This window comes from Lathyrus oleraceus, unplaced genomic scaffold (genome assembly GCF_024323335.1).
Source record: "Lathyrus oleraceus cultivar Zhongwan6 unplaced genomic scaffold, CAAS_Psat_ZW6_1.0 chrUn0737, whole genome shotgun sequence".
NCBI lineage: Eukaryota > Viridiplantae > Streptophyta > Magnoliopsida > Fabales > Fabaceae > Lathyrus > Lathyrus oleraceus.
Genome location: NW_026113128.1, coordinates 1 through 18,651, shown reverse-complemented (window position 1 = coordinate 18,651; position 18,651 = coordinate 1). Strand labels below are relative to the sequence as shown.

Here is an 18,651-nt window from a genome sequence, read left to right as displayed (position 1 = left end):
TCCCAATAGCCAGCCGGGGGTTTATCATTGATCAAGAAACAACAACTGCTACTCCTGACCAGAAGACCAAGGACAAAGATGAGGGGGAGGCATGGCGACTGGAATGGGAAATATTGCTATCAATTCAGATATTGAGCCGCTCATGCATTCTCCATCAAATAAAGCCTCCCAAGGTAGCTGCGAGTAGTGCACCTTGAAAGAGTTATTTCCTGTGTAATTGCATTTATTGTCTGCACATGCCTACTGTTGTCTGTGTGAATTGTTTTGGGGGCATGTCATCTGAACTGATGGATTGGACGGAGTTGCACTTGCTTGAAGCTAGCTGTCGGGCTAGGTGCTCTGGCTAGTCCATGTAAGTATACCATACAACACTAATGTTCAGGCCATATATTGTCCGATGTGGGACTCTTAACACATCTCCGAAGTCTTCAAAAAGAAAAGTCGGATTGACATCAGAAAGTCTTGCTATTATAGATATTAGATCAATATCTATCTAATAATATGACCATATTATGTGAAGTTCAAAATTAAATTTAATTTAGTTTATATTCTTTTTAGTTCTATTTAAGCCAATCATACTTTAGTTATTTAGGTAGAACTTATATTTTTTTAATGGAAGGCACGACTTTAATTCCAAGTTTTTTAATCAATGAAATGTATTAGTTGTGTTTTCTAAATAAATGACAAATTTTCAATTGTTTTATTCAATACCTCTCAAATAGTACCAATCTAGTTTTAAGTTTAATCTTTGAAAGAAACAATTCCTACGTCCTTAGAGCCGCCTACCGCCTCCTTTACTTCCACCCACCACGCCCTCAATCTACCGGCGCCCATATCTTACACGGAAGGAGTTTCTTCACCAACCAACTTGTCCCTTTTCACATCTTCAGCTACATTTTCCACAAATTCACCGGTTTCCCCGTAATCCTTTCATTTTTGTATCAATTTATTTACTTTTTAACCATTCATGTATATAATTCTCTCTATATTGCATTCAAACACCTACTTAATTATTCATAGCAACTAAATTAGATGCAATGTGTTAATGAGGTGCATACTCTCTGTGGTGTTCTTGGATTGGATTTCGGCCAAACAGTAGACGATGTACATCCGAGCTTGCACGGGACTCAGGTGGAGCAATCAACTAATATTAGCAATAGCACATTGGAAGGTTTAGAGAAGACCATTCTCAAGTTAAAAACCGAAAGAAAAGTCAGAATACAGAAGTTGAAGGATATTGTCGCTAACCTATTCGAACTTTGGAATTTGATGGACACGTCAAAAGAAGAGAGGAACACTTTTCTGAGGATTACTTCTATTGTTGCAACTTCGCCATAAAAAAACACCGAAAGAGGCGGTCTTTCAACAAATGTGATAGAGAAGGCTTCGGCAGAAGTGGAAAAACTTGCGAAACTAAAAGCAAGTAGAATGAAAGAACTTGTTTGTTTTTAAGAAGAGGTCAGAGTTAGAAGAAATATGTAGATTGACTCATATCGAACCTGATACAAGTACTGCTGCCGAGAAAGCTAGTGCATTAATAGATTCTGGCCTGGTTGATCCTTGTGAATTATTAGCTAGCATTGAAGCACAGATAGTGAAAGCTAAAGATGAAGCTTTGAGCAGAAGAGACGTAACCGGTAGAATTGATAAGTGGCTTTTTGCTTGTGAAGAGGAAAATTGGCTCGACGAATATAGCCAGGATGATAATAGGTACAGTGCTGGGCGAGGTGCTCACATTAATCTGAAGCGTGATGAACGAGCCAAAGTAACTGTAACCAAAATTCTAGGAATGGTTAACAATCTTATAAGCAAAACTCTAGCATGGGAATCTCATCATCTAAGAACTCTATCTTTTGTTTCTTAATCTTAAAATAGATGAAGAATAACTCACAATTTCCATCGTTTGCTTCATCTTCGATTAACCGAATCACTAGGAACCAGTTGTCACCAAACATTTTCACCCTCTGCCAATTCCAATGTTCCAGCAGGCCCGAGTCAATGACACTCATCCACTCGTAGTTGGGTTGAAGAACGGATGGTGCTTCCAATAGGGTAGACCGCAGGCTGCTTCTGTTCTTGAAAACTCTAGCAGCTTGTTGAGCATGATCAAAGGCGTCCCTGCATCACTTTCTAAATCTCATGGAACCGATCACAGCAAACCAAACTTCCTACCATTTCCTTTCTGTTTCATCATACTCATGAACATAGTATGACACGGCAAAGGTGTGGTACCTGCAAAAACTCCGACGGTCAAGTTATGAATTCAAAATAATATTGTAAATAAAAGAACATGGTATCTTATATATTCACCCGCAGATCATGACAAGTTTACAATTGCATATTCAAATATTGAGAGATTATCCATAAAACCATAACAAGGGTATATTAAGTCAACCGTGCAATTTTTCTTATAGATTGCAGAAGGAGATGGATAATTTTAAATGAACTGTAGCAATGTTGTATCGAGTAAAGCTGAGACAATGACAAATCCCTGAAACGCACTAATTAATAAATTAACATATACAATACGGACATGGGACACGACAGTGACACGTCAACACCAGTAATAATTTATAAAATTTAATCAATTGAATGTGGATGTGTCAGTGTCAGGAACCAACACGTGCCTGACATTGGACACACCTTTGATCGAAGGTGTAGATACTACAAATCAATTAACAAATTTATGTGATATAATCTAAAGAAATGCATGAAACTCTATATGAAAAATAACTGGGATGCAGACCGAATTATACTTCCAAATCAAAGGTTCCCTGCATCACTTTCTATTCTCATGGAACCGGTCACCAATTACTATAAATTCAGGAAAAATAAACTGAACAAGTAGACTAAGGCCGCCAAATTTAATATGGAAGAAATATTTAATTTAAACAAAGAATAAGTTCATTTAATCATTGCATAGTTCAAAAAAGACCTGAATAATATCTGAAAAAATGTTCAAGTCATGACAAGGCTCCACGATTTTATAGAACTTGTACATTAATAAATGAAATCAACGAATGAACCTGAATAATTTGTTGAGCACAAACAAATCAAACCAAATTAAAAGAGGCAAACAGAAGAACATTACCTCTAAGGACCTCAAGACTGACATGGTCATAGCAAAGGTGTGGTACCTACAAAGCATCGGACGATCTAGTTAGTTGTGGATTCAAAATAATCTTTAGCTAGTGATGTTGGTTTGATCACACACTCTTGGGGTTGAGAACCTTCCTAAGTTTGAACACGACCTCCAAAAATGTACCAATTGTATGCCCTGCAGCATCAACACCTTCATTTGTAACCTCAACGGTTGGCTCTCCCTATCAAATATAACCCAAAATATATGACCAAAAGAAACAGTGAAATCAAAACACAATACAACCCTTATAATATTATAAAAAAGAAAGTGCGAGAAGCTGCTCAATATTTGTTATGGATTTGTGCAGTATTTACTACTTGTAACAAAACAATCACGTTGCATTTATTGTAAAAACCAAATGAAAAGAAGCAATAGAAGAACATTACCTGTAATGACCTCAAGACTCATTTTGATCTATTCATGACAAGAGCGTACATACTTTCCTACAAAGATTCGGACGAACAAGTTAGTTATAATTTTGGGAAATAAAAAGAGTAACATTTTAGAGTAAACAAAAAGACGAAATTATAACAACACATGATGTTATAAGCATAAAAGAGTGACACTGACCTTTATGGGAAGTCTTTGAAGTTCAAGATTTCTGGAGCTCAGAAGCAAGCTCAACTTGTCTGCCTCAAGCCTGACTTTGCAGCCACCTTGAACTTGTGGGGGAGTATTAGTGTATATTCTAGAGTGCCATGTCATCATAACTAACGTGTAGTTAGTTAGTGTGTGTGGTGTAGGTTAAGTCCAGTAGTGGCACAGGTTATGATACCTATATATATCCTATTCACTGTAACAGAATAAAAATATATAACAAACAGAATCAATACATAACAGAATTCAGATCCACTTTCTCTCTCTCTCTCTCTCTTTTCTCTCCTTCCTTTCTTTCACTCTAATACAAATCAATCCACATTACCCCACCCTACCTAGGCCTTCTTTTCGTTTTCATCAAGTCCTTTTCATTCAGGTGCAATCACATTAAGCCCGTTATCCGTACATACTCATAGTAAAGTGAGCGGTTAGTGATTATGATCTTAAGCATGGGGCTCTGGTACATAAGTTGGTGTAACCCCTTTATTTAACCCAATTTGCAGTTGTGGGGGATTGGATCGTAATCCACCCTACCAAGTTCAGCACCAGATACCTCTGAACCAACCAACAATAGGCATATTCTTATATATATATATATATATATATATATATATATATATATATATATATATATATATTTTTTTTTTTTTTCTTCTGCATGTTTCGCATATGTCTTTATTTTACAGGGTTAAATGACCGTGTGAGAGTCACCTAACCCGAATTTTCATATGACTTGAGAACAAAGCAGGAAATTTTTTTGTGATCATTCACTTATTTTCATCGGTCCCTTACGTAGAGCATGCTTAAGCCGGAGCTGACTGCAAGGATAAACTACTTAAGGACTTATTTGGAACAAAAATTGGGGCCAGCATATGGGGTATCGGGATAGACTCTTATAATCATGAACCCTACGGTGTTAAGACAATACATGTTTTTAAAAAAGGTTTTCCTAAATCTTTTAAATCTCGTCATAAACCTGTCTTATAGCCTGAATATTCAAGATGCACTGTTTTCTTTGCTCACAAATTTTTTTTGGTAAGATTAAAGAAATGGAAGAAATACGGATACACTACACAGATGACTCATCAAACACATGTTATTTTATTGAAAGGAAAAGCAAACAACTAAAAACGCACAAAACATACTAAAAATAAAGAAAAACAATAAAAAACGATAAAAATCTCCTCCCGCGCTTAAACCGAACATTGTCCCCAATGTTTCGATATGAGATAGGGTAGGAGTAACCTGGAAGAGAGAGAAAGAGAACCATGGGCGATCACCGTACCGTCACCGTCACGAGCATTTACTTTAACAAATATTGTAGACTCGAAGACACGAGGAGGAATTGGGTGAAGGGGGAATAAGGAAACAACAAAATTAAATGAGGGATATTGTTGTTAAGGACAGACGAGGGCATGAGGTTTATAGGGTAACATGCCATATTAGCATAATATCCCCCATAACCAGAATGGAACATTACCATAGAGAAGTAAGGTCCAAGCGGTTACTACAAGATGCATATTTTTACGTCTGGCTACCCCATTTTGTGAAGGTGTATGAGGGCAAGATGTTGTATCGAATAAAACTGAGACGATGACAAATCCCTGCAACCACAATTGAAGGAAAACCACTTCAGCAAATTTGTACAAATCAGAACATATGCAGGATGACTTTTTATCTAAAGTCCCAATAAAAAGATTTTGATAGTCATAGTTGGAAATTACTAGGATCTGAAATGAATTATAAACAATATGACCAAAAGAAACAGTGAAATCAAAACACAATACAACCCTTATCATTATAATATAAAAAAGAAAGTGCGAGAAGCTGCTCAATATTTGTTATGGATTTGTGCAGTATTTACTACTTGTAACAAAACAATCACGTTGCATTTATTGTAAAAACCAAATGAAAAGAAGCAATAGAAGAACATTACCTGTAATGACCTCAAGACTCATTTTGATCTATTCATGACAAGAGCGTACATACTTTCCTACAAAGATTCGGACGAACAAGTTAGTTATAATTTTGGGAAATAAAAAGAGTAACATTTTAGAGTAAACAAAAAGACGAAATTATAACAACACATGATGTTATAAGCATAAAAGAGTGACACTGACCTTTATGGGAAGTCTTTGAAGTTCAAGATTTCTGGAGCTCAGAAGCAAGCTCAACTTGTCTGCCTCAAGCCTGACTTTGCAGCCACCTTGAACTTGTGGGGGAGTATTAGTGTATATTCTAGAGTGCCATGTCATCATAACTAACGTGTAGTTAGTTAGTGTGTGTGGTGTAGGTTAAGTCCAGTAGTGGCACAGGTTATGATACCTATATATATCCTATTCACTGTAACAGAATAAAAATATATAACAAACAGAATCAATACATAACAGAATTCAGATCCACTTTCTCTCTCTCTCTCTCTCTTTTCTCTCCTTCCTTTCTTTCACTCTAATACAAATCAATCCACATTACCCCACCCTACCTAGGCCTTCTTTTCGTTTTCATCAAGTCCTTTTCATTCAGGTGCAATCACATTAAGCCCGTTATCCGTACATACTCATAGTAAAGTGACCGGTTAGTGATTATGATCTTAAGCATGGGGCTCTGGTACATAAGTTGGTGTAACCCCTTTATTTAACCCAATTTGCAGTTGTGGGGGATTGGATCGTAATCCACCCTACCAAGTTCAGCACCAGATACCTCTGAACCAACCAACAATAGGCATATTCTTATATATATATATATATATATATATATATATATATATATATATATTTTTTTTTCTTCTGCATGTTTCGCATATGTCTTTATTTTACTGGGTTAAATGACCGTGTGAGAGTCACCTAGCCCGAATTTTCATATGACTTAAGAACAAAGCAGGAACTATTTTTCTAAGCATGGGACTCTGGTACATAAGTTGGTGTAACCCATTTATTTAACCCAATTTGCAGTTGTGGGGGATTGGATCGTAATCCACTCTACCAAGTTCAGCACCAGATACCTCTGAACCAACCAACAATAGGCATATTCTTATATATATATATATATATATATATATATATATATATATATATATATATATATTTTTTTTTTTTTCTTCTGCATGTTTCGCATATGTCTTTATTTTACTGGGTTAAATGACCGTGTGAGAGTCACCTAGCCCGAATTTTCATATGACTTGAGAACAAAGCAGGAAATTTTTTTGTGATCATTCACTTATTTTCATCGGTCCCTTACGTAGAGCATGCTTAAGCCGGAGCTGACTGCAAGGATAAACTACTTAAGGACTTATTTGGAACAAAAATTGGGGCCACAGCATATGGGGTATCGGGATAGACTCTTATAATCATGAACCCTACGGTGTTAAGACAATACATGTTTTTAAAAAAAGTTTTCCTAAATCTTTTAAATCTCGTCATAAACCTGTCTTATAGCCTGAATATTCAAGATGCACTGTTTTCTTTGCTCACAAATTTTTTTTGGTAAGATTAAAGAAATGGAAGAAATACGGATACACTACACAGATGACTCGTCAAATACATGTTATTTTATTGAAAGGAAAAGCAAACAACTAAAAACGCACAAAACATACTAAAAATAAAGAAAAACAATAAAAAACGATAAAAATCTCCTCCCGCGCTTAAACCGAACATTGTCCCCAATGTTTCGATATGAGATAGGGTAGGAGTAACCTGGAAGAGAGAGAAAGAGAACCATGGGCGATCACCGTACCGTCACCGTCACGAGCATTTACTTTAACAAATATTGTAGACTCGAAGACACGAGGAGGAATTGGGTGAAGGGGAATAAGGAAACAACAAAATTAAATGAGGGATATTGTTGTTAAGGACAGACGAGGGCATGAGGTTTATAGGGTAACATGCCATATTAGCATAATATCCCCCATAACCAGAATGGAACATTACCATAGAGAAGTAAGGTCCAAGCGGTTACTACAAGATGCATATTTTTACGTCTGGCTACCCCATTTTGTGAAGGTGTATGAGGGCAAGATGTTGTATCGAATAAAACTGAGACGATGACAAATCCCTGCAACCACAATTGAAGGAAAACCACTTCAGCAAATTTGTACAAATCAGAACATATGCAGGATGACTTTTTATCTAAAGTCCCAATAAAAAGATTTTGATAGTCATAGTTGGAAATTACTAGGATCTGAAATGAATTATAAACAATATGCAAATTTTCATGTTGATGTGCATAAATATCTATTAAAGACACATTTACCACATATGGATAACAATGACCAGAACAAGGCACTGGAAATTTCATACTATGGATTTCAAACTTTTTTATACAATACGAGCATGGGACACGAGAATGACACGTCAACACCAGTATTAATTTTAAAAGATAAATAATTTGAATGTGGTAAGTCAGTGTCAGAAACAGAAACCAACACGTGTCTGACATTGGACACACCTTTGATCGGAGGTGTAGGTTCTATAGATTAATTAACAAATTTATGTGACTTAATCTAATGTAATGCATGAAACTCTATATGAAAAATAGTTGGGGTGCAGACCGAATTATGCTTCCAAATCAAAGGTTCCCTGCATTACTTTCTATATCTCATGGAAAAGGTCACAAATTACTATAAATTAAGAAAAATAAATTGAACAAGTGAAGTAAGGCAGTCAGATTTAATATGGAAGAAATATTGAATTTAGACAAAGAATAAGTTCATTTAATCATTGTATAGTTCAAAAAAAAACCTGAATAATATCTAAAAAAATGTTCAAGTCAAGAAAAGGCTTCACGTTTTTATAAAACTTGTACATATTAATAAACGAAATCAACGAATGAACCTTAATAATCTGTTGAGCACAAACAAATCAAACCAAATTAAAATAGGCAAACATAAGAACATTACCTCTAAGGGCCTCAAGTCTGACATTATCACAGCAAAGGAAACCAGCATCACTAGCTAAAGGTGTGGTACCTACAAAGTATCAGACGATCAAGTTAGTTATGGATTCAAAATAATCTTTAGCTAGTGATGTTGGTTTGAACATACTCTTGGGGTTGAGAACCTTCCTCTAAGTTGGAAATGACCTCCAAAGATGTACCAATTGTATGCCCTGCAGCATCAACACCTTCATTTGTAACCTCAATTGCTGCTCTCCCTATCAAATATGACCAAAAGAAACAGTGAAATCAAAACACAATACAACCCTTACCCGTATAATATAAAAAAGAAAGTGCCAGAAACAGCCCAATATTTTTATAGATTTGTACAGTATTTACTATTTGTAACAAAACAATCACTTAGGATACATTCTAAAAATCAAATGAACAGATGCCATAGAAGAACATTACCTTAAATGACCACAAGACTCATTTTGATCTATTCATGACAAGAGCGTACATACCTTCCTACAAAGACTCAGATGAACAAGTTAGTTATCACTTCAAAATAATTTTGGAAAATAAAAAGAGTAACATTTTAGAATAAACAAAAAGACGGAATTATAAAAACGCATGATGTTATAAGCATACAAGAGTGGCATTGACCTTTATGGGAAGTCTTTTGAAAGAGGAAAAAGAACAAGATACAATTAGAAAGTGCTACTGAACCAAACATCTTATTTCTAATTACCTTCGGAAGATACCAACAAGTTAAAGTAACTTACTTTCTATGAATGCATTATCTATATTGTGAGAACCAAATCAAAAACGGAAATCACGATTTCAAACAAAATTCAAAGTTTACACTTTACTTGTACAAATTACAAAAGGGCAATAATTGTCTCATATATTACTGTCAAATAAACTTGTTTGAATAATATGTTGGGTCCATATACATGAAATTCTGGTTTTCAAAAACTGAGTTTGTTTTTCTACATGCAACCTCAAGAGCCAGAGCTAAGTTGAAAGCTCTCAAATTTTATATACCCAGTCCCCTCCCCGCCTTTTATTTTCTCTACACACCTTCTCCCATTTCTTTCGCAAGATCTCGTGAACTTAATAGGCATTATGAAGAACAACTCAAATTTCCAATGTTTTGCTTCAACTTTCACTAAGGACACCAAAATTTATATTTGAGGCATGACTCCCCACTTCAAACACAGCCTGACACCCAAAGTTTTCAGCCTCTGCCCATTTCCAATGTTTCAGAAGGCCCCCCATGTCAATGAATCTCCTTCACTCAGCACGGTTGAAGACCGGACTGTTAAGCATGGCCAGCAGCTCAAATCAAAGGTAAACTTCCTACCATGCTTTTAAGATGTTGCATTTCCTTTCTGTTTCATCATACTCATGAGCATAGCATGACACACCAAAGATGCGGTACCTGCAAAAACTCCGACGATCAAGTTAGTTATGAATTCAAAATAATTTTAGTAAATAAAAGAACATACTAATCACAGGCAGATCATAACAACTTCACAATTGCACAATCAAATAATAATAATTGAGAAAGATTGTCCATAAAACCATAACAAGGATATATTAAGTCAACCGTGCAATTTTTCTTATAGACGACACAAGAAGAAGATGGCTAATTTTAAATGAACAGTAGCCATGTTGTAACTTCATTGAAGAAAAACCACTAAAGCAAATTTGTACAGATCAGAAAATATGATTTGGAAGTCATACAAAACGGAATCATATTCAGTAACTGCAAAAAATCTGTTTCCTACAACGTTACGTTTTCAACACCGCCATCATGGCTAGTAACTAAACCAACAAGAATTCCACCAAGGGCATTGGAGATTACTGGATCTGAAATGAGTTAAAAATAATTTGCAACTTTTCAAGTTGATGTGCATCAATATCTATTAAAGACACGGTTACTACATATGGATAATAATAACCCGGACAAGGCACTTAAAATCTCTATATAATACAATTAACATACAGAATACGGACGTAGGACACGTCGACACCAGTAATAATTTGAAAAAAATGAATAAATTGAATGTAGATTTGGGTCGGTGTTGGACACCGGACATGCCGTTGATAAGAGGTGTGGAGGATGCTTCAGAGCAATTAACAAATTGAATACACTTTCAAAATCTACCTACTAGTAATACATAGAAGGCGGTTGAAAAGGTTAACCACACTATAAACTATTACATGTGATCTATACATGGTATAATGATATCAAAATCTACCACCACACTATAAACTATTAGTATAGCAAACATAAAATACAGAGAATTAATTAAATTATGACACAGCATGATGAATCAGCTATCTACTAGTAATACATGGAAGGCGGTTGAAAAGGTTAACCTTAAGTACAAGATTTTCCTAAACAAAGAGCATATTATTTAACAGCAATCATTCTATAACAAATAGAGATAACAGGCTTAGTATAGTGGTGCGGTGTCACAGTGAAGTGAGAAAATCATCAAACCTTCTTGTAGGACTAGCCACTCTCCTCAAGAAAAATCTAATACAGTTTGGGGTTGGGACTCCACAAGTACGTTTCAAAATGAAAACACAATACCACCCACACCACTATAAAAAAAGTAAGTGCCAGAAACAGCTCATTGTATTTGGAAAGTAGCATTTGTGCAGTATTTAGTATTTATAACAAAACAATCACCTTGCATATATTGTAAAAAACAAATGGAAAGAGAAAACACAAGAACATTATTACCTGTAATGACTTTAAGACTGATTTTGATATATTCATGATGTGAGCATACCAAGGTTGTGCTACCTGCCTGCAAAGACTCTGACAATCAAGTAAAACTAACAACCAGAACCAATTCCAATTGGATTGTGCAATAGACCTGATGACAAAAAAACCCATATTGGTCAGTGCAGTTAATATAAGTGCAACTAATGTACTACTGCAAAACTAAGCTACTCTATAGAACCGGGTACATCGATGAGATGGTGAATAAAACCTAGTGTCTATACATAATACAATAAGATGCAAGGCATATCCGTAAAACTCGTGTAGAGCCTTCTCACTCTCAGGGATTGTTAAGTGACAACTTACTTAGGCCCTAAAACTCTAATTCACCTGTAGCAAGTAAAAGCTCCCATACATCAACATGCATGAAAAAGCAGGTACACATTGCTTCTACACTCAAAACCTAAAACTCTTCTGTACAAATCCAGTCAGCACTCCATGAGTATTCTTTCATAGTTAGCCACAAATATTTGCAAACCTCCAATTTCCGAAACATGCACTAACAGCCCTGCAAAAATAGTCCATAATAAGCACACAACCAAACCTCCAACACAAGCGGTTAGCGAACAAGATAGCAACATATTAACATAGCAGTTTTAACTGCAGGAGAGTGCTTATTAGTGGGATAATTTAGGGCAGCAAGGTCATCAAGAGAACAAGACATAACAAACTAAAACTGTTTACAGCAAGAAGATCATTCATTCTGCAGTAAGATCAATTCAGAAACTGCAGCAATCCAATGTCAATCAGGACTTCACACCTCATGTTCGACAAACTACTGCACAACACCCTACATAATATAAGTCTCCTACACTACTTCACTCTTCAATTAACGGAATGATCACACAGTTAACAACTCTCTTAATCACTAACATTCAGATTCAAAATAGAAAAATCAAATTGAACCTAAATTAACCACTCATTCTAACTAACTAACAGATTTGCGTTCATTTGCTAACAAATTAATTTGCAGTGAATTTCATATTGCATTTGAGCTGAATTTCTAACAAACTTTGAAACCTATAAATTCAACATTACCTGCAATCCTTAGAGTGATTCATTCTGCATTTTTTTCCACTCTTAAAACTCTCTGGTTTTTTTCACTCTTAAAACCTATCGGCTGATCCACCAGAATTCCCTGTCACTCTGGGAGAAGCAAAAGCAGAAGTCTTCCGCTGACCTCTTAAGCACTGCATAGGGGAAGTAAACAAAGTCACAGAGAAGAAGACTCGGGCAGATTATTTGATTATATCAGTAGTGAAAGATGTTTATCAGCTTAAACAAAATCAAAATGTGTAAGTAATCACTGCTTGTTCGTTAGCCTTTTAAATTTTTCTGCATGATGGAACATTCTTGATATAGAGTATACACCATATCAGTGAACAACTATACTACTAATCTTCACATGTATAAGCATCAATTTTGTTCACCTGAGGATGATTTATTTTGATTTACCTTCCGTGTTTGTTCATCTTTAGCCCAATTTCTTGCCACAAATAAAAAATCAGCAAACCACATTGAGCAACCTAGAACCTGCATAGATAAGTTAAGATCAAATTTTCATCTCACAACCTATTTACCAAAAAGTTTGTCTTTTAAGTGCTTATGTATAAAAAGTTACATAAAGGTATTAGATTTCATTCTTCGTAATGGCAACAGTGCTACTAAGACTGTGCTGTCACACATTGTTTTTGTACTAATAAAGTTTAACCTGGAATTTAAGAAGTCTCAATATGCATTGTAGCATTATTAGCAACACGCCACATGACATAACAAATGTCATATGGACAAACCTGCTATAAAGTTCCTGGACAGAAATGATGAAATTGAACATAATAGTTACTAAATATTTAAAATTTTAATCCAAGAGTAAAGTTTTGTAAAAGATGTATTCAATAAAAACTTGTTGAGCAACGCAACACAGCCTATGTGTAAAATATTATAAGTGGATTTTTTTTTTTAATTGTAAAGTGAAAAAGGAAAAAGAACAAGATACGGTTAGGAAGTCATAGTTAACCACACATACTAAATGCCATTCTATTTCTAGTTACTTTACCTGAAGGAGTTTGATCCTACTCATCATGACACAACAATAGTAACAGATGGATGGATTCAAAATAACATTGGGGAAATAAAACAACATACCTAACAGAATCAATTGAAATGAATAAAAAGTTGTTAGTTACTATCTAAATGACATCAAGATTGCGATTTTCCTCTTTCTTTCAGCATCCATGGCTTCTTGAGTGTTGTTGATGAGACGAAACAGTTCTAATCGCATCTCACCAAGCTATATAATTTCATCCACTAACCGTAAGCGTCTTTTCTGCAGTGGCGAGGAAGTATGATGAGGTGACGATAGTGTGATCATGTGAGGAATCTCATCATCTAAGAACTCTATCTTTTGTTTCTTAATCTTAAAATAGATGAAGAATAACTCACAATTTCCATTGTTTGCTTCATCTTCGATTAACCGAATCACTAGGAACCAGTTGTCACCAAACATTTTCACCCTCTGCCAATTCCAATGTTCCAGCAGGCCCGAGTCAATGACACTCATCCACTCGTAGTTGGGTTGAAGAACGGATGGTGCTTCCAATAGGGTAGACCGCAGGCTGCTTCTGTTCTTGAAAACTCTAGCAGCTTGTTGAGCATGATCAAAGGCGTCCCTGCATCACTTTCTAAATCTCATGGAACCGATCACAGCAAACCAAACTTCCTACCATTTCCTTTCTGTTTCATCATACTCATGAACATAGTATGACACGGCAAAGGTGTGGTACCTGCAAAAACTCCGACGGTCAAGTTATGAATTCAAAATAATATTGTAAATAAAAGAACATAGTATCTTATATATTCTCCGCAGATCATGACAAGTTTACAATTGCATATTCAAATATCGAGAGATTATCCATAAAACCATAACAAGGGTATATTAAGTCAACCGTGCAATTTTTCTTATAGATTGCAGAAGGAGATGGATAATTTTAAATGAACTGTAGCAATGTTGTATCGAGTAAAGCTGAGACAATGACAAATCCCTGAAACGCACTAATTAATAAATTAACATATACAATACGGACATGAGACACGACAGTGACACGTCAACACCAGTAATAATTTAAAAAAATTAATCAATTGAATGTGGATGTGTCAGTGTCAGGAACCAACACGTGCCTGACATTGGACACACCTTTGATCGAAGGTGTAGATACTACAAATCAATTAACAATTTATGTGATATAATCTAAAGAAATGCATGAAACTCTATATGAGAAAATAACTGGGATGCAGACCGAATTATACTTCCAAATCAAAGGTTCCCTGCATCACTTTCTATTCTCATAGAACCGGTCACCAATTACTATAAATTCAGGAAAAATAAACTGAACAAGTGGACTAAGGCCGCCAAATTTAATATGGAAGAAATATTTAATTTAAACAAAGAATAAGTTCATTTAATCATTGCATAGTTTAAAAAGACCTGAATAATATCTGAAAAAAATTTCAAGTTAAGACAAGGCTTCACGATTTTATAAAACTTGTACATTAATAAATGAAATCAACGAATGAACCTGAAAAATTTGTTGAGCACAAACAAATCAAACCAAATTAAAAGAGGCAAACAGAAGAACATTACCTCTAAGGACATCAGGACTGACATGGTCATAGCAAAGGTGTGGTACCTACAAAGCATTGGACGATCTAGTTAGTTGTGGATTCAAATAATCTTTAGCTAGTGATGTTGGTTTGATCACACTTTTGGGTTGAGAACTTCCTAAGTTTGAACACGACCTCCAAAGATGTACCAATTGTATGCCCTGCAGCATCAACACCTTCATTTGTAACCTCAACGGCTGACTCTCCCTATCAATATGACCCCAAAAATATGACCAAAAGAAACAGTGAAATCAAAACACAATACAACCCTTATCAGTATTATGTATATGTATTATGTATATGTATATGTATATGTATGTATTATGTTATGTATATATATATAATATATATACATGTATATACATATATATTTATATATATATATAATATACATGTATATATTATAATATATATATATACATATGTATGTTATAATATATATATATATATATATATATATATATAATATTATTATATTATATATATAGATATATATATATATATATATATTTTTTTTATCTTCTGCATGTTTCGCATATGTCTTTATTTTACTAGGTTTAAAGAAGCCGTGTGAGAGTCACCTAGTCCAAATTTTCATATGACTTGAGAACAAAGCAGGAAATTTTTTTTTTGTGATCATTCACTTATTTTCATCGGTCCCCTACGTAGAGCATGCTTAAGCCGGAGCTGACTGCAAGGATAAACTACTTATGGACTTATTTGGAACAAAATTTGGGACCACAACATATGGGGTATCGGGATCGACTCTTATAATCATGAAGCCTACGTTGTTAAGACAATACCGATTTTTAAAAAAAAAAATCCTAAGTCTTTTACATCTCGTCATAAACCTGTCTTATAGCCTTAATATTCAAGATGCACTGTTTTCTTTGCTCACAAATTTTTTTTGGTAAGATTAAAGAAATGGGAGAAATACGGATACACTACACAAATGACTCGTCAAACACATGTTATTTTATTGAAAGGAAAACAAACAACTAAAAACGCACAAAACATACTAAAAATAAAGAAAAACGATAAAAATCTCCTCCCGCACTTAAACCGAACATTGTCCCCAATGTTTCGATATGAGATAGGGTAGGAGTAACCTGGAAGAGAGAGAAAGAGAACCATGGGTGATCACCGTACCGTCACCGTCACGAGCATTTACTTTAACAAATAGTGTAGACTCGAAGACACGAGGAGGAATTGGCTGAAGGGGGAATAAGGAAACAACAAAATTAAGTGAGAGATATTGTTGTTAAGGACAGACGAGAGCATGAGGTTTATAAGGTAACATGCCATATTAGCATAATATCCCCCAGAACCAGAATGGAACATTACCATAGAGAAGTAAGGTCCAAACGGTTTCTACAAGATGCATATTTTTACGTCCGGCTACCCCATTTTGTTAAGGTGTATAAGGGCAAGATGTTGTATCGAATAAAACTGAGACGATGACAAATCCCTGCAACCACAATTGAAGGAAAACCACCTCAGCAAATTTGTACAAATCAGAACATATGCAGGATGACTTTTTATCTAAAGTCCCAATAAAAAGATTTTGATAGTCATGGTTGAAAATTACTAAGATCTGAAATGAATTATAAACAATATACAAATTTTCATGTTGATGTACATAAATATCTATTAAAGACATATTTACCACATATGGATAACAATGACCAGAACAAGGTACTGGAAATTTTATATTATGGATTACAAACTTTTTTATACAATACGAGCATGGGACACGAGAATGACACGTCAACACCAGTATTAATTTAAAATAAATAATTTGAATCTGGTAAGTCAGTGTCAGAACAGAAACCAACACGTGTCTGACATTGGACACACCTTTGATCGGAGGTGTAGGTTCTATAGATTAATTAACAAATTTATGTGATTTAATCTAATGTAATGCATGATACTCTATATGAAAAATAGTTGGGGTGCAGACCGAATTATGCTTCCAAATCAAAGGTTCCCTTCATCACTTTCTATATCTCATGGAAAAGGTCACAAATTACTATAAATTCAGAAAAAATAAACTGAACAAGTGAAGTAAGGCAGCCAGATTTAATATGGAAGAAATATTGATTTTAGACAAAGAACAAGTTCATTTAATCATTGCATAGTTCAAAAAAACCTGAATAATATCTGAAAAAATATTCAAGTCAAGAAAAGGCTTCACGTTTTTATAAAACTTGTACATATTAATAAACGAAATCAACGAATGAACCTGAATAATCTGTTGAGCACAAACAAATGAAACCAAATTAAAAGAGGCAAACATAAGAACATTACCTCTAAGGGCCTCAAGTCTGACATGATCACAGCAAAAGAAACCAGCATCATTAGCTAAAGGTGTGATACCTACAAAGTATCGGACGATCAAGTTAGTTATGGATTCAAAATAATCTTTAGCTAGTGATGTTGGTTTGATCATACTCTCGGGGTTGAGAACCTTCCTAAGTTGGAAATGACCTCCAAAGATGTACCAATTGTATGCCCTGCAGCATCAACACCTTCATTTGTAACCTCAATTGCTGCTCTCCCTATCAAATATGACCCAAAAAAACAGTGAAATCAAAACACAATACAACCCTTACCCGAATAATATAAAAATGAAAGTGTCAGAAACAGCCCAATATTTATTATAGATTTGTGCAGTATTTATTATTTGTAACAAAACAATCACTTAGCATACATTCTAAAAATCAAATGAACAGAGGCCATAGAAGAACATTACCTTAAATGACAACAAGACTCATTTTGATCTATTCATGACAAGAGCGTACATACTTCCTACAAAGACTCGGACGAACAAGTTAGTTATCACTTCAAAATAATTTTGGGAAATAAAAATAGTAACATTTTAGAGTAAACAAAAGAACGGAGTTATAAAAATGCATGATGTTATAAGCATAAAAGAGTGGCATTGACCTTTATGGGAAGTCTTTTGAAAGAGGAAAAAGAACAAGATACAGTTAGAATGTCCTACTGAACCAAACATCCTATTTCTAATTACCTTTGGAAGATACCAACAAGTTAAAGTAACTTACTTTCTATGAATGTAGTATCTATATTGTGAGAACCAAATCAAAAACGGAAATCACAATTTCAAACAAAATTCAAAGTTTACACTTTACTTGTAAAAATTACAAAAGGGCAATAATTGTCTTATTATTACTGTCAAATAAACTTGTTTGAATAATATGTTGGGTCCATATACATGAAATTCTGGTTTTCAAAAACTGAGTTTGTTTTTCTACTACATGCAACCTCAAGAGCCAGTACCAACCAAGCTAAGTTGAAAGCTCTCAAATTTTATATACCCAGTCCCCCTCCCCGCCTTTTATTTTCTCTACACACCTTCTCCCATTTCTTTCGCAAGATCTCGTGAGCTTAATAGGCATTATGAAGAACAACTCAAATTTCCAATGTTTTGCTTCAACTTTCACTAAGGACACCAGATTTATATTTGAGGCATGACTCCCCACTTCAAACACGGCCTGACACTCAAGTTTTTCAGCCTCTGCCCATTTCCAATGTTTCAGAAGGCCCCCCATGTCAATGAATC

The 18,651-nt window shown here is 34.9% G+C and overlaps 3 long non-coding RNA genes and 1 pseudogene across 4 annotated transcripts; 1 reads left to right on the top strand and 3 right to left on the bottom strand.

Annotated features, from left to right (window-relative positions):
- Nucleotides 1-1,032: 1,032 nt before the first annotated feature.
- On the top strand, nucleotides 1,033-1,864 carry LOC127114892 (65-kDa microtubule-associated protein 6-like; annotated as a pseudogene).
- Nucleotides 1,865-1,889: 25 nt separating this feature from the next.
- LOC127114889 (uncharacterized) lies at nucleotides 1,890-13,122 on the bottom strand. Of its 2 annotated transcripts, XR_007800622.1 has the most exons (13): nucleotides 12,864-13,122; nucleotides 12,447-12,598; nucleotides 11,367-11,916; nucleotides 9,692-10,052; nucleotides 9,080-9,136; nucleotides 8,778-8,886; nucleotides 8,634-8,702; nucleotides 4,985-5,343; nucleotides 3,713-3,935; nucleotides 3,529-3,585; nucleotides 3,215-3,323; nucleotides 3,092-3,137; nucleotides 1,890-2,232 (listed from the first exon to the last, which is right to left on the bottom strand). It is a non-coding gene; the product is annotated as an uncharacterized LOC127114889 (long non-coding RNA). The 2 variants fall into 2 exon arrangements; XR_007800623.1 differs by lacking the exons at nucleotides 1,890-2,232; nucleotides 3,092-3,137; nucleotides 3,215-3,323; ... (1 more) ...; nucleotides 3,713-3,935; nucleotides 4,985-5,343 and adding an exon at nucleotides 7,547-7,789.
- A 240-nt stretch (nucleotides 13,123-13,362) lies between these two features.
- LOC127114890 (uncharacterized) lies at nucleotides 13,363-15,134 on the bottom strand. Its single transcript, XR_007800624.1, has 3 exons — nucleotides 15,049-15,134; nucleotides 13,851-14,191; nucleotides 13,363-13,734 (listed from the first exon to the last, which is right to left on the bottom strand). It is a non-coding gene; the product is annotated as an uncharacterized LOC127114890 (long non-coding RNA).
- A 928-nt stretch (nucleotides 15,135-16,062) lies between these two features.
- Nucleotides 16,063-17,848, bottom strand: LOC127114891 (uncharacterized). Its single transcript, XR_007800625.1, has 5 exons — nucleotides 17,821-17,848; nucleotides 17,520-17,626; nucleotides 17,376-17,444; nucleotides 16,413-16,536; nucleotides 16,063-16,281 (listed from the first exon to the last, which is right to left on the bottom strand). It is a non-coding gene; the product is annotated as an uncharacterized LOC127114891 (long non-coding RNA).
- Nucleotides 17,849-18,651: the final 803 nt, after the last annotated feature.